This window comes from Balaenoptera borealis (genome assembly GCF_965194805.1).
Source record: "Balaenoptera borealis genome assembly, chromosome: 13".
Classification (NCBI taxonomy): Eukaryota; Metazoa; Chordata; class Mammalia; order Artiodactyla; family Balaenopteridae; genus Balaenoptera; species Balaenoptera borealis.
Window position 1 is genome coordinate 37556131 of NC_138870.1, and position 13718 is coordinate 37569848.

A 13718-nucleotide genomic window follows, 5' to 3' on the forward strand; every position below is an offset into this window, starting at 1 on the left:
AGGGGTGGAGGATGGTAATTTCAGGCTGAGCAGAAGATTCCTGGAAAACCTGCCCTGTTACTTCACCACCAACCAATCAGAAAAAAGTCACACACCTTGCAGCCCTCACCCCAAATTTTGCCTATAAAAATTCTCCCCGCAAACCACCAAGGAGTTCACGGTTTTTGAGCACGAGCCACTTGTTCTCCTTGCTTGGCCTTGCAAGAAACCTTTCTTTCCTCCAAAGTCCAATGTTTCGGTTTATTTGGCTTCACTGTGCATTAGGCACACGAACTTTTGTTCGGTAACAGAACCATCTATATCACTCAGAAAATCTCATTTTGAAATTGAAATAAAAGGATCCCTGAATATTAATGCCTCCAGGTACCTGTAGAAGCAAATAAAAATTCTCCTGGAGGAATACATTGTTTTATACCTCAAAGTATTTCTGGAAGTACTTTTTCAAACCAAAGTCACACAGAGAATCAATGATGTAACAAAACCCATGAGGAGATAAGACAACGTGACTTAGACTAGCAGAAGAGAAGAGACAAAGGAGCATCCTGAGGTTCCAGATAGCAAGTGGGAATTATCAGACACCTTGGAATGCAAAATCACTAAAGGTAATTTAAAATTAATTTAATTACAACAAAGAGTTGTTGAGTACTCCTCTAGATAAAATCAGTAGTGTAAGGCATTGTTCCCACTTTCAGGGAATTTACAGTGTAGTCATAGAAAATATGTACAGGCAGACCTTGGACATATTGCAGGTTCTGTTTCTGACCACCACAACAAAGCAAACATCTAAATAAAGCCAGCCACATGAACTTTTTGGTTTCCCAATATATATAAAAGTTATGTTTACACTATACCATAGCCTATTGTATACAATAGAATTATGCCTTAAAAATTCCATAACTTAATTTTGAAATATTTTATTGCTAAAAATTGCTAATTATCATCTTAAAATGCAGGGTTGCCACAGACCTGAAATTTGTAAAAATGCAATATCTGTGAAGCAGTGCAATCAGTCGAAGCACAATAAAACGAGTTATGCCTGGGTACAGTTTTTTTCCTTTTATTTAGTATCTTTTTAAACATCTTTATTAGAGTATAATTGCTTTACAATGGTGTGTTAGTTTCTGCTTTATACCAAAGTGAATCAGCTATACATATACATATATCCCCATATCTCTTCCCTCTTCCATCTCCCTCCCACCCACGCTATCCCACACCTCTAGGTGGTCACAAAACACTGAGCTGTTCTCCCTGTGCTATGCGGCTGCTTCCCACTAGCTATCTATTTTACATTTGGTAGTATATATAAGTTCATGCCACTCTCTAACTTTGTCCCAGCTTACCCTTCCCCCTCCCCGTGTCCTCATGTCCATTCTCTACATCTGCGTCTTCATTCCTGTCCTCCCCCTAGGTTCTTCAGAACCTTTTTTTTTTTTTTAGATGCCATATAAATGTGTTAGCATACGGTATTTGTTTTTCTCTTTCTGACTTACTTCACTCTGTATGACAGACTCTAGGTCCATCAACCTCACTACAAATAACTCCATTTCGTTTCTTTTTATGGCTGAGTAATATTCGACTGTATATATGTGCCACATCTTCTTTATCCATTCATCTGTGGATGGACATTTAACGTTGCTTCCATGTCCTAGCTATTGTAAATAGAGCTCCAATGAACATTGTGGTACATGACACTTTTTGAATTATGGTTTTCTCTGGGTATATGCCCAGTAGTGGGATTGCTGGGTCGTATGGTAGTTCTATTTTTAGTTTTTTGAGGAACCTCTATACTGTTCTCCATAGTGGCTGTATCAATTTACATTCCCACCAACAGTGCAAGAGCGTTCCATTTTCTCCACACCCTCTCCAGCATTTATTGTTTATAGATTTTTTGATGATGGTGATTCTGACTGGTGTGAGGTGATTCCTCACTGTAGTTTTGATTTACATTTCTCTAATGATTAGTGATGTAGAGCATTCTTTCACGTGTTTGTTGGCAATTTGTATATCTTCTTTGGAGAAATGTCTGTTTAGGTCTTCTGCCCATTTTTGGATTGGGTTGATTGTTTTTTTGATATTGAGCTGCATGAGCTGCTTGTAAATTTTGGAGATTAATCCATTGTCACTTGCTTCATTTGCAAATATTTTCTCCCATTCTGAGGGTTGTCTTTTCGTGTTATTTATGGTTTCCTTTGCTGTGCAAAAGGTTTTATGTTTCATTAGGTCCCATTTGTTTATTTTTGTTTTTATTTATTTATTCTCTAGGAGGTGGGTCAAAAAGAATCTTGCTGTGATTTATGTCATAGAGTGTTCTGCCTAAGTTTTCCTCTAAGAGTTTTATAGTGTCTGGCCTTACACTTAGGTCTTTAATCCATTTTGAGTTTGTTTTTATGTATGGTGTTAGGGAGTATTGTAATTTCATTCTTTTACATGTACCTGTCCAGTTTTCCCAGCACCAGTTATTGAAGAGGGTGTCTTTCCTCCATTGTATATTCTTGCCTCCTTTATCAAAGATAAGGTGACCATATGTGTGGGGATTTATCTCTGGGCTTTCTATCCTGTTCCATTGATCTATATTTCTGTTTTTCTGCCAGTACCATACTGTCTTGATTACTGTAGATTTGTAGTATAGTCTGAAGTCTGGGAGTCTGATGCCTCCAGCTCCGTTTTTTTTCTCAAGATTGCATTGGCTATTCGGGATCTTTTGTGTTTCCATACAAATTGTGAAATTTTTTGTTCTAGTTCTGAGAAAAATGCCATTGGTAGTTTGATAGGGATTGCATTGAATCTGTAGATTGCTTTGGGTAATATAGTCATTTTCACAATAGTGATTCTTCCAATCTAAGAACATGGTATATCTCTCCATCTGTTTGTACAATTTTTAATTTCTTTCATCAGTGCCTTATAGTTTTCTGCATACAGGTCTTTTGTCTCCTTAGGTAGGTTTATTACTAGATATTTTATTCTTTTTGTTGCAATGGTAAATGGGAGTGTTTCCTTAATATCTCTTTCAGATTTTTCATCATTACTGTATAGGAATGGAAGAGATTTCTTGTTCATTAATTTTGTATCCTGCTACTTTACCAAATTCATTGATTAGCTCTAGTAGTTTTCTGGTGGCATTTTTAGGATTCTCTATGTATAGCATCATGTCATCTGCAAACAGTGGCAGCTTTACTTCTTGTTTTCTGATTTTGATTCCTTTTATTTCTGTTTCTTCTCTGATTGCTGTGGCTGAAACTTCCAAAACTATGTTGAATAATAGTGGTGACAGTGGGCAACCTTATCATCTTCCTGATCTTAGTGGAAACGGTTTCAGTTTTTCACTGTGGAGGACGATGTTGGCTGTGGGTTTGTCATATATGGCCTGTATTATGTTGAGGTAAGTTCCCTCTATGCCTACTCTCTGGAGGGTTTTTATCATTAATGGGTGTTGAATTTTGTCAAAAGCTTTTTCTGCATCTATTGAGATGATCCTATGGTTTTTAATCCTTCCGTTTGTTAATATGGTGTATCACATTGATTGATTTGCGTATACTGAAGAATCCTTGAATTCCTGGGATAAACCTCACTTGTTCATGATGTATGATCCTTTTAATGTGCTGTTGGATTCTGTTTGCTAGTATTTTGTTGAGGATTTTTGCATCTATGTTCATCCATGATATTGGCCTGTAGTTTTCTTTCTTTGTGACATCTTTGTCTGGTTTTGGTATAAGGGTGACATTGGCCTCATACAATGAGTTTGGGAGTGTTCCACCCTCTGTTATATTTTGCAAGAGTTTGAGAAGTATAGGTGTTACGTCTTCTCTAAATGTTTGATAGAATTCACCTGCAAAGCCATCTGGTCCTGGGCTTTTGTCTGATGGAAGATTTTTAATCACAGTTTCAATTTCAGTGCTTGTGATTGGTCTGTTTATATTTTCTGTTTCTTCCTGGTTCAGTCTCGGAAGGTTGTGCTTCTCAAAGAATTTACCCATTTATTCCAGGTTGTTCATTTTATTAGCATAGATTTCCTTGTAGTAGTCACTTAGGATGCTTTGTATTTCTGCAGTGTCAGTTGTTACTTCTCCTTTTTCATTTCTATTTCTATTGATTTGAGTCTTCTCCCTTTTTTTCTTGATGAGTCTGGCTAATGGTTTATCAATTTTGTTTATCTTCTCAAAGAACCAGCTTTTAGTTTTATTGATCTGTGCTATTGTTTCCTTCATGTATTTTTCATTTATTTCTGATCTAATTTTTATGATTTCTTTCCTTCTGCTACTTTTGGCGGTTTTTTTGTTCTTTCTCTAATTGCTTTAGGTGTAAGGTTAGGTTGTTTATTTGAGATGTTTCTTGTTTCTTGAGGTAGGATTGTATTGCTATAAACTTCCCTCTTAGAACTGCTTTTGCTGCAACCCATAGGTTTTGGGTGGTCGTGTTTTCATTGTCATTTGTTTCTAGGTATATTTTGATTTCTTCAGTGATCTCTTAGTTATTAAGTAGTGTATTGTTTAGCCTCCATGTGTCTGTAATTTTTACAGACTTTTCCCTGTAATTGATATCTCATCTCATAGCATTGTGATCAGAAAAGAAACGTGATACGATTTCAATTTTCTTAAATCTACCAAGGCTTGATTTGTGACCCAAGATATGATCTATCCTGGAGAATGTTCCATGAACACTTGAGAAGAAAGTGTATTCTGTCGTTTTTGGATGGAAGGTCGTATAAATATCAATTAAGTCCATCTTGTTTAATGTATCATTTACAGCTTGTGTTTGTGTTCCCTTATTTATTTTCATTTTGGATGATCTGTTCATTGGTGAAAGTGGGGTATTAAAGTCTCCTACTACGATTGTGTTATTTTCAATGTCCCCTTTTATGGCTGTTAGCATTTTCCTTATGCATTGAGGTGCTCCTATCTTGGGTGCCTAAATATTTACAATTGTTATATCTTCTTCTTGGATTGATCCCTTGATCAGTATGTAGTGTCCTTCTTTGTCTCTTGTAATAGTTTTTATTTTAAAACTATTTTGTCTGCTATGAGAATTGCTACTCCAGCTTTCTTTTGATTTCCATTGACATGGAATATCTTTTTCTATCCCCTCACTTTCAGTCTGTGTGTGTCCTTAGGTCTGAAGTGGGTCTCTTGTAGACAGCATAAATATGGTTCTTGTTTTTGTATCCATTCAGCCAGTCTATGTCTTTTGGTTGGAGCATTTAATCCATTTACATTTAAGGTAAGTAATGGTATTTATGTTCCTATTAACATTTTGTTTATTGTTTTGGGTTTGTTATTGTAGGTCTTTTCCTTCTCTTGTGTTTCCTGCCTAGAGAAGTTCCTTTAGCATTTGGTGTAAAGCTGGTTTGGTGGTGCTGTATTCTCTTAGCTTTTGCTTGTCTGTAAATTTTTTAATTTCTCCATCGAATCTGAATGAGATCCTTGCTGGGTACAGTAATCTTGGTTGTAGGTTTTTCCCTTTCATCACTTTAAATATGTCCTGCCACTCCCTTCTGGCTTGCAGAGTTTCTGCTGAAAGATCAGCTGTTAACCTTATGGGGATTCCCTTGTGTGTTATTTGTTATTTTTCCCTGCTGCTTTTAATATTTTCTCTTTGTATTTAATTTTTGATAGTTTGATTAATATGTGTCTTGGAGTGTTTCTCCTGGGATTTATCCTGCGTAGGACTCTCTGCGCGTCCTGAACTTGATTAACTATTTCTTTTCCCATATTAGGCAAGTTTTCAAGTATAATCTCTTCAAATATTTTCTCAGTCCCTTTCTTTTTCTCTTCTTCTTCTGGAACCCCTATAATTCGAATGTTGGTGTGTTTAATGTTGTCCCAGAGGTCTCTGAGACTGTCCTCAATTCTTTTCATTCTTTTCTTTATTCTGCTCTGCAGTAGTTACTTCCATTATTTTATCTTCCAGTTCACTTATCTATTCATTTGCCTCAGTTATTCTATAATTATAGAAGGAATGAATAATTCCTTCTATAGAATTTTTAATTTCATTTATTGTGTTGTTTATCATTGTTTGTTTTCTCTTTAGTTCTTCTAGGTCCTTGTTAATCATTTCTTTTATTTTCTCCATTCTATTTCCAAGATTTTGGATCATCTTCACTATCATTACTCTGAATTCTTTTTCAGGTAGACTGCCTATTTCCTCTTCATTTGTTTGTCCCAGTGAGTGTTTACCTTGCTTCTTCATATGCTGTGTGTTTCTCTGTCTTCTCATTTTGCTTAACTTACTCTGTTTGGGGTCTCCTTTTCGTAGGTTGCACGTTCATAGTTTCCGTTGTTTTTGGTGTCTGCCCCCAGTGGCTAAGGTTGTTTCAGTGGGTTTTGTAGGCTTCCTGGTTGAGGGGACTAGTGTCTGTGTTCTAGTGGTTGAGGCTGGATCTTGTCTTTCTGGTGGGCAGTACCACATCTGGTGGTGTGCTTTGGGGTGTCTCTGACCTTATTATGATTTTAGTCAGACTCTCCACTAATGTGTGGTGTTGTGTTCCTGTCTTGCTAGTTGTTTGGCATTGTGTGTCCAGCACTGTAGCTTGCTTGTAGTTGAGTGGAGCTGGGTCTTATCATTGAGATGGAGATCTCTGGGAGAACTTTCACCGTTTGATATTATGTAGAGCCGGGACATCTCTGGGGGACCAATGTCCTGAACTCGGCTCTCCCACCTCAGAGGCACAGGCCTGACACCTGGCTGGAGCATCAAGACCCTGTCAGCCACACAGCTCATATGAAAAGGGAGAAAGAAAGAAAGAAAGAAAGCAAAAAATAAAATAAAGTTATTAAAATAAAAAATAATTATTAAAAATAAAAAACTTTAAAAGTAATTAAAAAAAAAAAAGAATGGATAGAAGAGAGCAACCAAACCAAAAAACAAATTCACCAATGATAGCAAGTGCTAAAAACTGTAATAAAAAACAAACAAACAAAAAAGGACATACAGAACCCTAGGACAAATGGTAAAAGCAAAGCTATACAGACAAAATCACACAAAGAAGCATACACATACACACTCACAAAAAGAGAAAAAGGAAAAATATATATATATCGTTGCTCCCAAAATCCACCACCTCAATTTTGGGATGATTCGTTGTCTATTCAGGTATTCCACAGATGCAGGGTACATCAAGTTGATTGTAATTCACTGCTCCTAAGGCTCCTGGGTAAATTTCCCTTTCTCTTCTTTGTTCGCACAGCTCCTGTGCTTCTCTGAAAGAGAGCCAAATACTGCTACATGGGTAAATGTTAGAAGTAGGGAGAAGTGACTGGGGTGATGGAGGAGGAGGCTTACCTGAGTCAGTAATAACTGGGCTGTGGAAGAAGTGTAGAATTTTACTGGCATTATCTTTCAGAATGACAACTTGAGTACACATCTCCTTGACTGAAAACATTTAGCATCTTTGCATCCACTGTAAGATAAGGTCTGTGTAACAGGCTTATCCAATGGACTGAATCAGATGATACAACTGATTTGCAGCTCAGATGGAGAAACACATCCAGCCCAGTCTGAATTAAAATTTCAGTTTAGCCTCCAATTCAATGCTAGGGGATCCTGTAGCAGGGAAGGGGTGGGGAAGCACTGTCTCTTCTTTTATTTTTCTCTAATTCCTCCTCTCATTCTGTTGCTTCTAGCTCTAGGATCTGGGCTGGTGAAAAGACTGAGAAAAACAAGGGGTGAAAGTTTCTTAATCACATAGGGATGTATGTAATTCTCTCTTCACCAACAGTGCCCTCTCAGTAGCAGCATCCAGATGCTGGCTGTCTTGTGTAACATTTTTGTGGGCTCCTCAGACGGATCTCCACACTGCATAATTCACACAGTGGGTAAAGCATTCTCTCAGGAACCTGTTTTGGACCCTTCCATGCCCCCCACCCACCTGCCTGACAGCACTTGCCCTGGAAACTCAACACATGGTGTCTTATCCCTGAGGCACCCTCACCCTGGGAAGCAGCTCTCCCTTGGGTGAGCATCTATGAGGCACCTTTGAAACTGGGCACCTCAGATTGGGACTTGAACCCACGTGTCAGGACTCTAACCCAGCCAAAACCCACGGTCTTCCAACTGAGATCACACACCTGGTTTCAGGACTTAATGAAGCTCAAGTTCTTGATGTCTCATCACAGAAAGAATTCTGTGAGAGACAAAGTGATAGGTAAGAAGTGGATTTATTTAGAGAGAAACACATTCCACAGACAGAGTGTGGGCCATCTCAGAAGGCGAGAGCGGCACCAGGGTATGGTGTTGTCAGTGTTTATAGGGGTGGGTAATTTCATAGGCTAATGAGTGGGAGGAATATTCTGGCTATTTCAGGAAGGGGTGGGGATTTCCAGGAATTGGGCCACCGCCCACCTTTTGATCCTTATGGTTGGCCTTGGAACTGTCATGGCGCCTGTGGGTGTGTCATTTAGCTTGCTGATGTGTTACGATGAGCAACTTGAGTATACTAAGTCTCAACGTCTAGTGGAAGTCGACTTGCCCGCCATCTTGGGCCCATGTGGTTCTGATCAGTTTAGGTCATGTCATTCTTTCAAAGGTTGTGCCCTGCTTGTTTCCCTCCTGTTTCACCTTTGGCCACCCTGACGCCAGGTGAGAAAAGAGCCCTGACATTCTCCTTATCCCCAGCCTTGCTGCCTGAATGTGGGTCTCTGCTCGACTTCTCATCCTCAGGGTTCTCTGGTCAGTAAATATATACATCCTCCAGGTCTATGTATGTTTCTCAAGAATTCTCTCCCCTCTGGGAACCCCAATGGGAAGAGCCTAAAAGTTTCTGTAGTTAAACAAGCATCGGCATAGGGGTAAAATGCTGGCTTCTTTTTGCTGGCACCCTCAGCTTCTCTGAATGTCTCTCTCTCATTCATTCTCTCTGTCTCTCTCTATCTCTCTCCATTTCTCCTAGTTTGGGGAGATGAAGAGAAGAAAGAAATGCAAAATACTTTTCCTCTAAGCATAAGATTCACTGCCTCTATCAATCCTCTCTTCAACTAACTGAATTCTTATATAAGCTGGAAGGAGGGGTGGGGAAAAGAGGAGGAAGAGTGCTTTGGACTCATCTTAAAAAGATCTAATAAGGTGTCTGTTGCTCCTCTTCACAATGGCCCTCAATTTGGGGGCTTTAGACAAATTTGGAGAGAACAAGAATTGTATTCAACATTCAGTCACTTCTGATTTCCTAATTATGACTCAGAAGACACTCAAGATCTGATTCCCTGACTTCTATACTGCCAACGTCCTTGATTTCTGGTAACATCCCAAACATGATTTGTTCTTTCATGCCCCCCCCCCAAATTATTGCCACTTCCCGTGGAAATCTCTGTTGTTTCCCAGCGGGTCAGCCAAATTTCTATTGACCTTTCCAGAGAAAAGCAAGGCTCCCTTCTGTGAAAACAGCCTCCTTTGTTATACCATTGCCTCTTTATATATATCCACCATGGCAATATTAAGTCAAAGAGTAATTATTGAAATCAACTAAAGTTTACCAAGAGATTAAAATCTCTGTCCTTCTGGAGTTTAGAATCTCATTATCATTAGTCTAGGAGCTCCAAGAGGGCAGAAGGCATATTTCAGTTACTGCATGTTCCCAGAGACAAACTAAACACCCTTAAGAATTGAATGGTAAGTGAATGAGTTAGTGAAATAGGTATTGTCAAAGGAAGAATACAGATATAAAGAAAACATAATGGGAACACAGAAGGGAGAGGGACTCCCACTACAGCATCAGGAAAGCATTTTAGAGGAAGTGATATTTGTTCTAGACTTTGAAGGAAGGTACTATGTGTTGAACTGTATCCCCTAAAAATACATATGTTGAAGTCCTAACCCCCAATACCTCAGAATGTGTCCTTATATGGATATGTCACTGCAGATGTAATTAGTTAAGATGAGGTTATACTGGAGTAGGGAGGACCCCTAATAGATATGATTGATTATATTTATATGATTATAAAAAGAGGAAATTTGGACACAGATATGCACACAGGGAGAACACCAGTAAAGACAAAGGCAGAGATCAGAGCAATATAGCAGAGGCCAAGGAACATCAAAGACTGACAATAAACCACCAGAAGCTAGGAGAGAAGGGCCTGGAACAGAGCCTTCCTTACAGCCTTCAGAAGAAACCAACCTTGAGGACACCTGATTTCAGACATGTAGACTCCAAAACTGTGAGACAACAAATTTCTGTTGTTTAAGCCACTGAGTTTGTGGTCCTTGGTTACAGAAGCCTTAGCAAACTAACACAGAAGGAAAAGATTTAATCAGGCAAATAGGGAGATGCACAATACACCTGGAAAAAAATCTAGAGTGAGAAGAATGCTGAGTGTATCCTGTGACCAGCTGATATTCCTCAGGAGTAGAACAAATGTTGCATGAACCAGGAGACAAATATACAGTGGAAGTTAAGATTACATCAGGATTTGGGAACCCAGCTGCTGAAAACCTGGAATGTTACGCTGAAAAGCTTGGGGGCATGGAATTTTATGAGGGGTTTATTTGGTGGATTTTTGTTTTGTTGGGTTTTTTTGTTCTTGTTTGTTTTAGGTAATAGGAAAAATTCACATTGTTAAGTTGAAGAGAATCTTATCAATCATAATTCAATCACTCATTTAATCAACAAGCACTTATTGAATGACTTCTACATTGTTCTAGGCACTGAGGATACAGTAGAAGGAGAGAGACAAAAAATACATAAAACAAACAAATAGTTTTCTGAGGAACCTCCATACGGTTTTCCACAGTGGCTGCACCAACTTATATTTGAGAGAATGACAAAGACCATATGACATCACTTATATGTGGAATCTAAAATATGACACAAATGAACCTACTTATGAAACAGAATCCCGGACATAGAGAACCTTGGTGGTTACCAAGGGGAGGGGGTTAGGGGAGGGGTGGAGTGGGAGGTTGGGGTTAGCAGATGTAAGCTTTTATATAGAGAATGGACAGACAAAAAGGTCCTCCTGTATAGCACAGAACTATATTCAATTTCTTATGATAAACCATAAGAGAAAAGAATATTAAAAAAAGAATGTGTATATGTATGACTGAATCACTTTGCTGTACAGCAGTAATTAATACAACATTGTAAATCAACAATAAAAAATAAATAAATGTCATATTGAGAAAACTGTTGTGGAAGGAAAAGTCAGGATAATAAGTTGGTAAAGATAGATTAAGTATATGTCAAATAATGTTATCAGTTGAAGAAAAATAAACCAGGTTGGGGAGATAACGAGTTTGAGACAAAAGAAGGGGTGGGGGGAGTGGGATTATTGAGGAAGGTGGTCAGGGAAGATGTCTCTGATAAGTGGCATTTGAGATCAGCAGGAAGTGGGGAGCAAGCTGGGCTGTATTTGGAACGGTAGCAGCCCTGGCCCCAAGGGTGGGGGTGGGAGTGGGTGGCATGTGCCTTACGGTGTCTGGGGGGAACAAGGAAGCCAGTGTAGCTGTCATGCGATGAGCAGAGGGGAAAGTTTTAAGAGATGGAAGTCAGAAGGTTTGGGAGGAAGTGAGTGATAACAGGATGTAATGATGAGAAATAATTAGAGCTTGCTAACTCTTGGTCCTTTTCTCTTGGGATTGCACATGAAAAGGTATGGCCATTCCAAACTGACCACTGTGTATTCAGTCAAGACTGGGTGTACACTTCCTGCCCTGGAATGGCCAAGGAAATATGCTGATACATTATATGCCACCGCTCGATTGTTACACCCTCAAAGACACAGAAGGTCTGATGACACCTCCAGCTCTTCCAGTGAACAAAAGCAATTTCAACATTGTTGGATGTATGGATAGCACTTCTGAATGTGTCGGATTTTCACCCCAGAAGAATGGTGAATTGTTGAAAAGCACCCAGCTTGACTCTTTTTTCCCTGCAACACATCCTTTCTCATAGCATTTAAAGCATAGGAGCCAGGAAACTTTGCCAAATGTTATGTATAGGAAATGTTCTCAACATCTTAAGAGTCGAGTCACCAGTAGAGGTGATTGAATATTTACATAATTAGAAAGCATGGTCAGAATTTAAATAAATCATTATAGGCACTGTCTCCACCGAAAGCCCTAAAGCTCCCACCCAGCTCCAAATTAATGCAAAGGGAAGAATGGCACCGAATACACACCAGACCCCAGCTGTAATCATTACTCAGACCTCAGTCAATAATCTGGCCAATTTTAAATTAGACAGAAACCATACTTTGCAGGTATCCATGCCTATCATTTGATTAACATTTACAAACAAGAATGAGTACTCACAGCTCTCTGGTGAAGCATGAAATATTTATTTTCCTCTCTTTGAGAGCAGAGAAATTTGCAAGAATAACAAGATTTTTTTTTCATGATTACCCAAAAATCTTGGGTAAAGCAGAAAATTGAACTTGGTCTTATGCTCTAGTTGAGAGGACAATACTCATTTCCAACTTCCTGGAGGTTTGAAATCTATCCATGGTGGGAAGACTGACAAACCTTATCTAAATTGCCATTTTTCAAAAGCTTGCTGCCAATGTGGTAGGGGAAAGCTGTTCCCCTCCGTACTCTCACCCATATATAAATAGAACGTACTCTCATTAGGATTTCATTTTAGATTCATTGGAAAAGACATGAGTTTCACTTCTGAAGTTTCTATCTTATCAGGTATAAAGAATATCCATGGGGAATTAGAAAACATTTTTGTAAAAAAATGAAACTAAATACTGCTTCAATCTAGGTGTCATTAACATCAGCTTCTCTTTTTCTTTTCATGTATTCTCTTGAATAGGTAAAGCAAACTATCTAAAACTCTTTATGACCACCATTCTCTCTTCTATGTAGAAGGCAGGATTCAACTGTTGGAAAGAGAAAGATGGCACCACTGGAAAGAATCTTAGAGTTTATCTAGTTTAACCCCTTCACTGTAAGAACCGTTGCCCAAGGGGCTAAATAACTTGCCTTAGGTGACATGATAAAAAGAATTGCCCTGATATTAAATACAATTCTGAGATACGGATTTGAAGTCTTCTGTTCAAAATGAAATATTTAAGCTCCTAGGGACTGAACTAAATTTCAAAACTTCCAATCCTGACTAGCTACAGCATCACGGTTTCAATGAAGTAGGATAATGATGCCTCCAAGAGATCATGTCTGAAATGTTTTGGCATGTATGTTAATAAAAGTTAGCTATTATTATCAAGAAATAGTTTTTGGCTGCCCATGCATATTAGACAGCTCTTATATGTCTCTATGTTTATGATATAAAGATCCTCCAAAGCTCAGTGCCAGGACAAGAACAATTTCTTAGCTATAAAGTCATATGGAGATTTAAGGACACAGAAAATATAAGGTAAGAATGCAACCCCATCATCTTCTACGGACATTAAAACAAGAGCATCTGCCATCTCAGACATCCTTTGCTTGCCTATTGTAAGGATACCTGAGATTCTGGCTCAGAGTATGTTGCCAGGAGCTTCCTGGGGACAGAGGCAACTCAAAGTGGCCGACCACGTGCCCACTCCCTAAGGACACTGGGTGGAACTCAAGGCTTTGGTCTGAGTCTGAGCTGGAGGCAAGGCACAACCTGATTTATGTAAACACTGACAGTACTATATCCTATTCTTCCATTCCTGCCCAATTATTTCAGGTGTGGGATCCCTGGCTAAAGAAGGAGGAAGAAAGAAGAAAAGGAGGACTATTTCTAGGTCTGGACATCCTTCCTTTCCACTCCTTGGATTCCGGGTGGTTGTCCCTTTTATCTTCATATC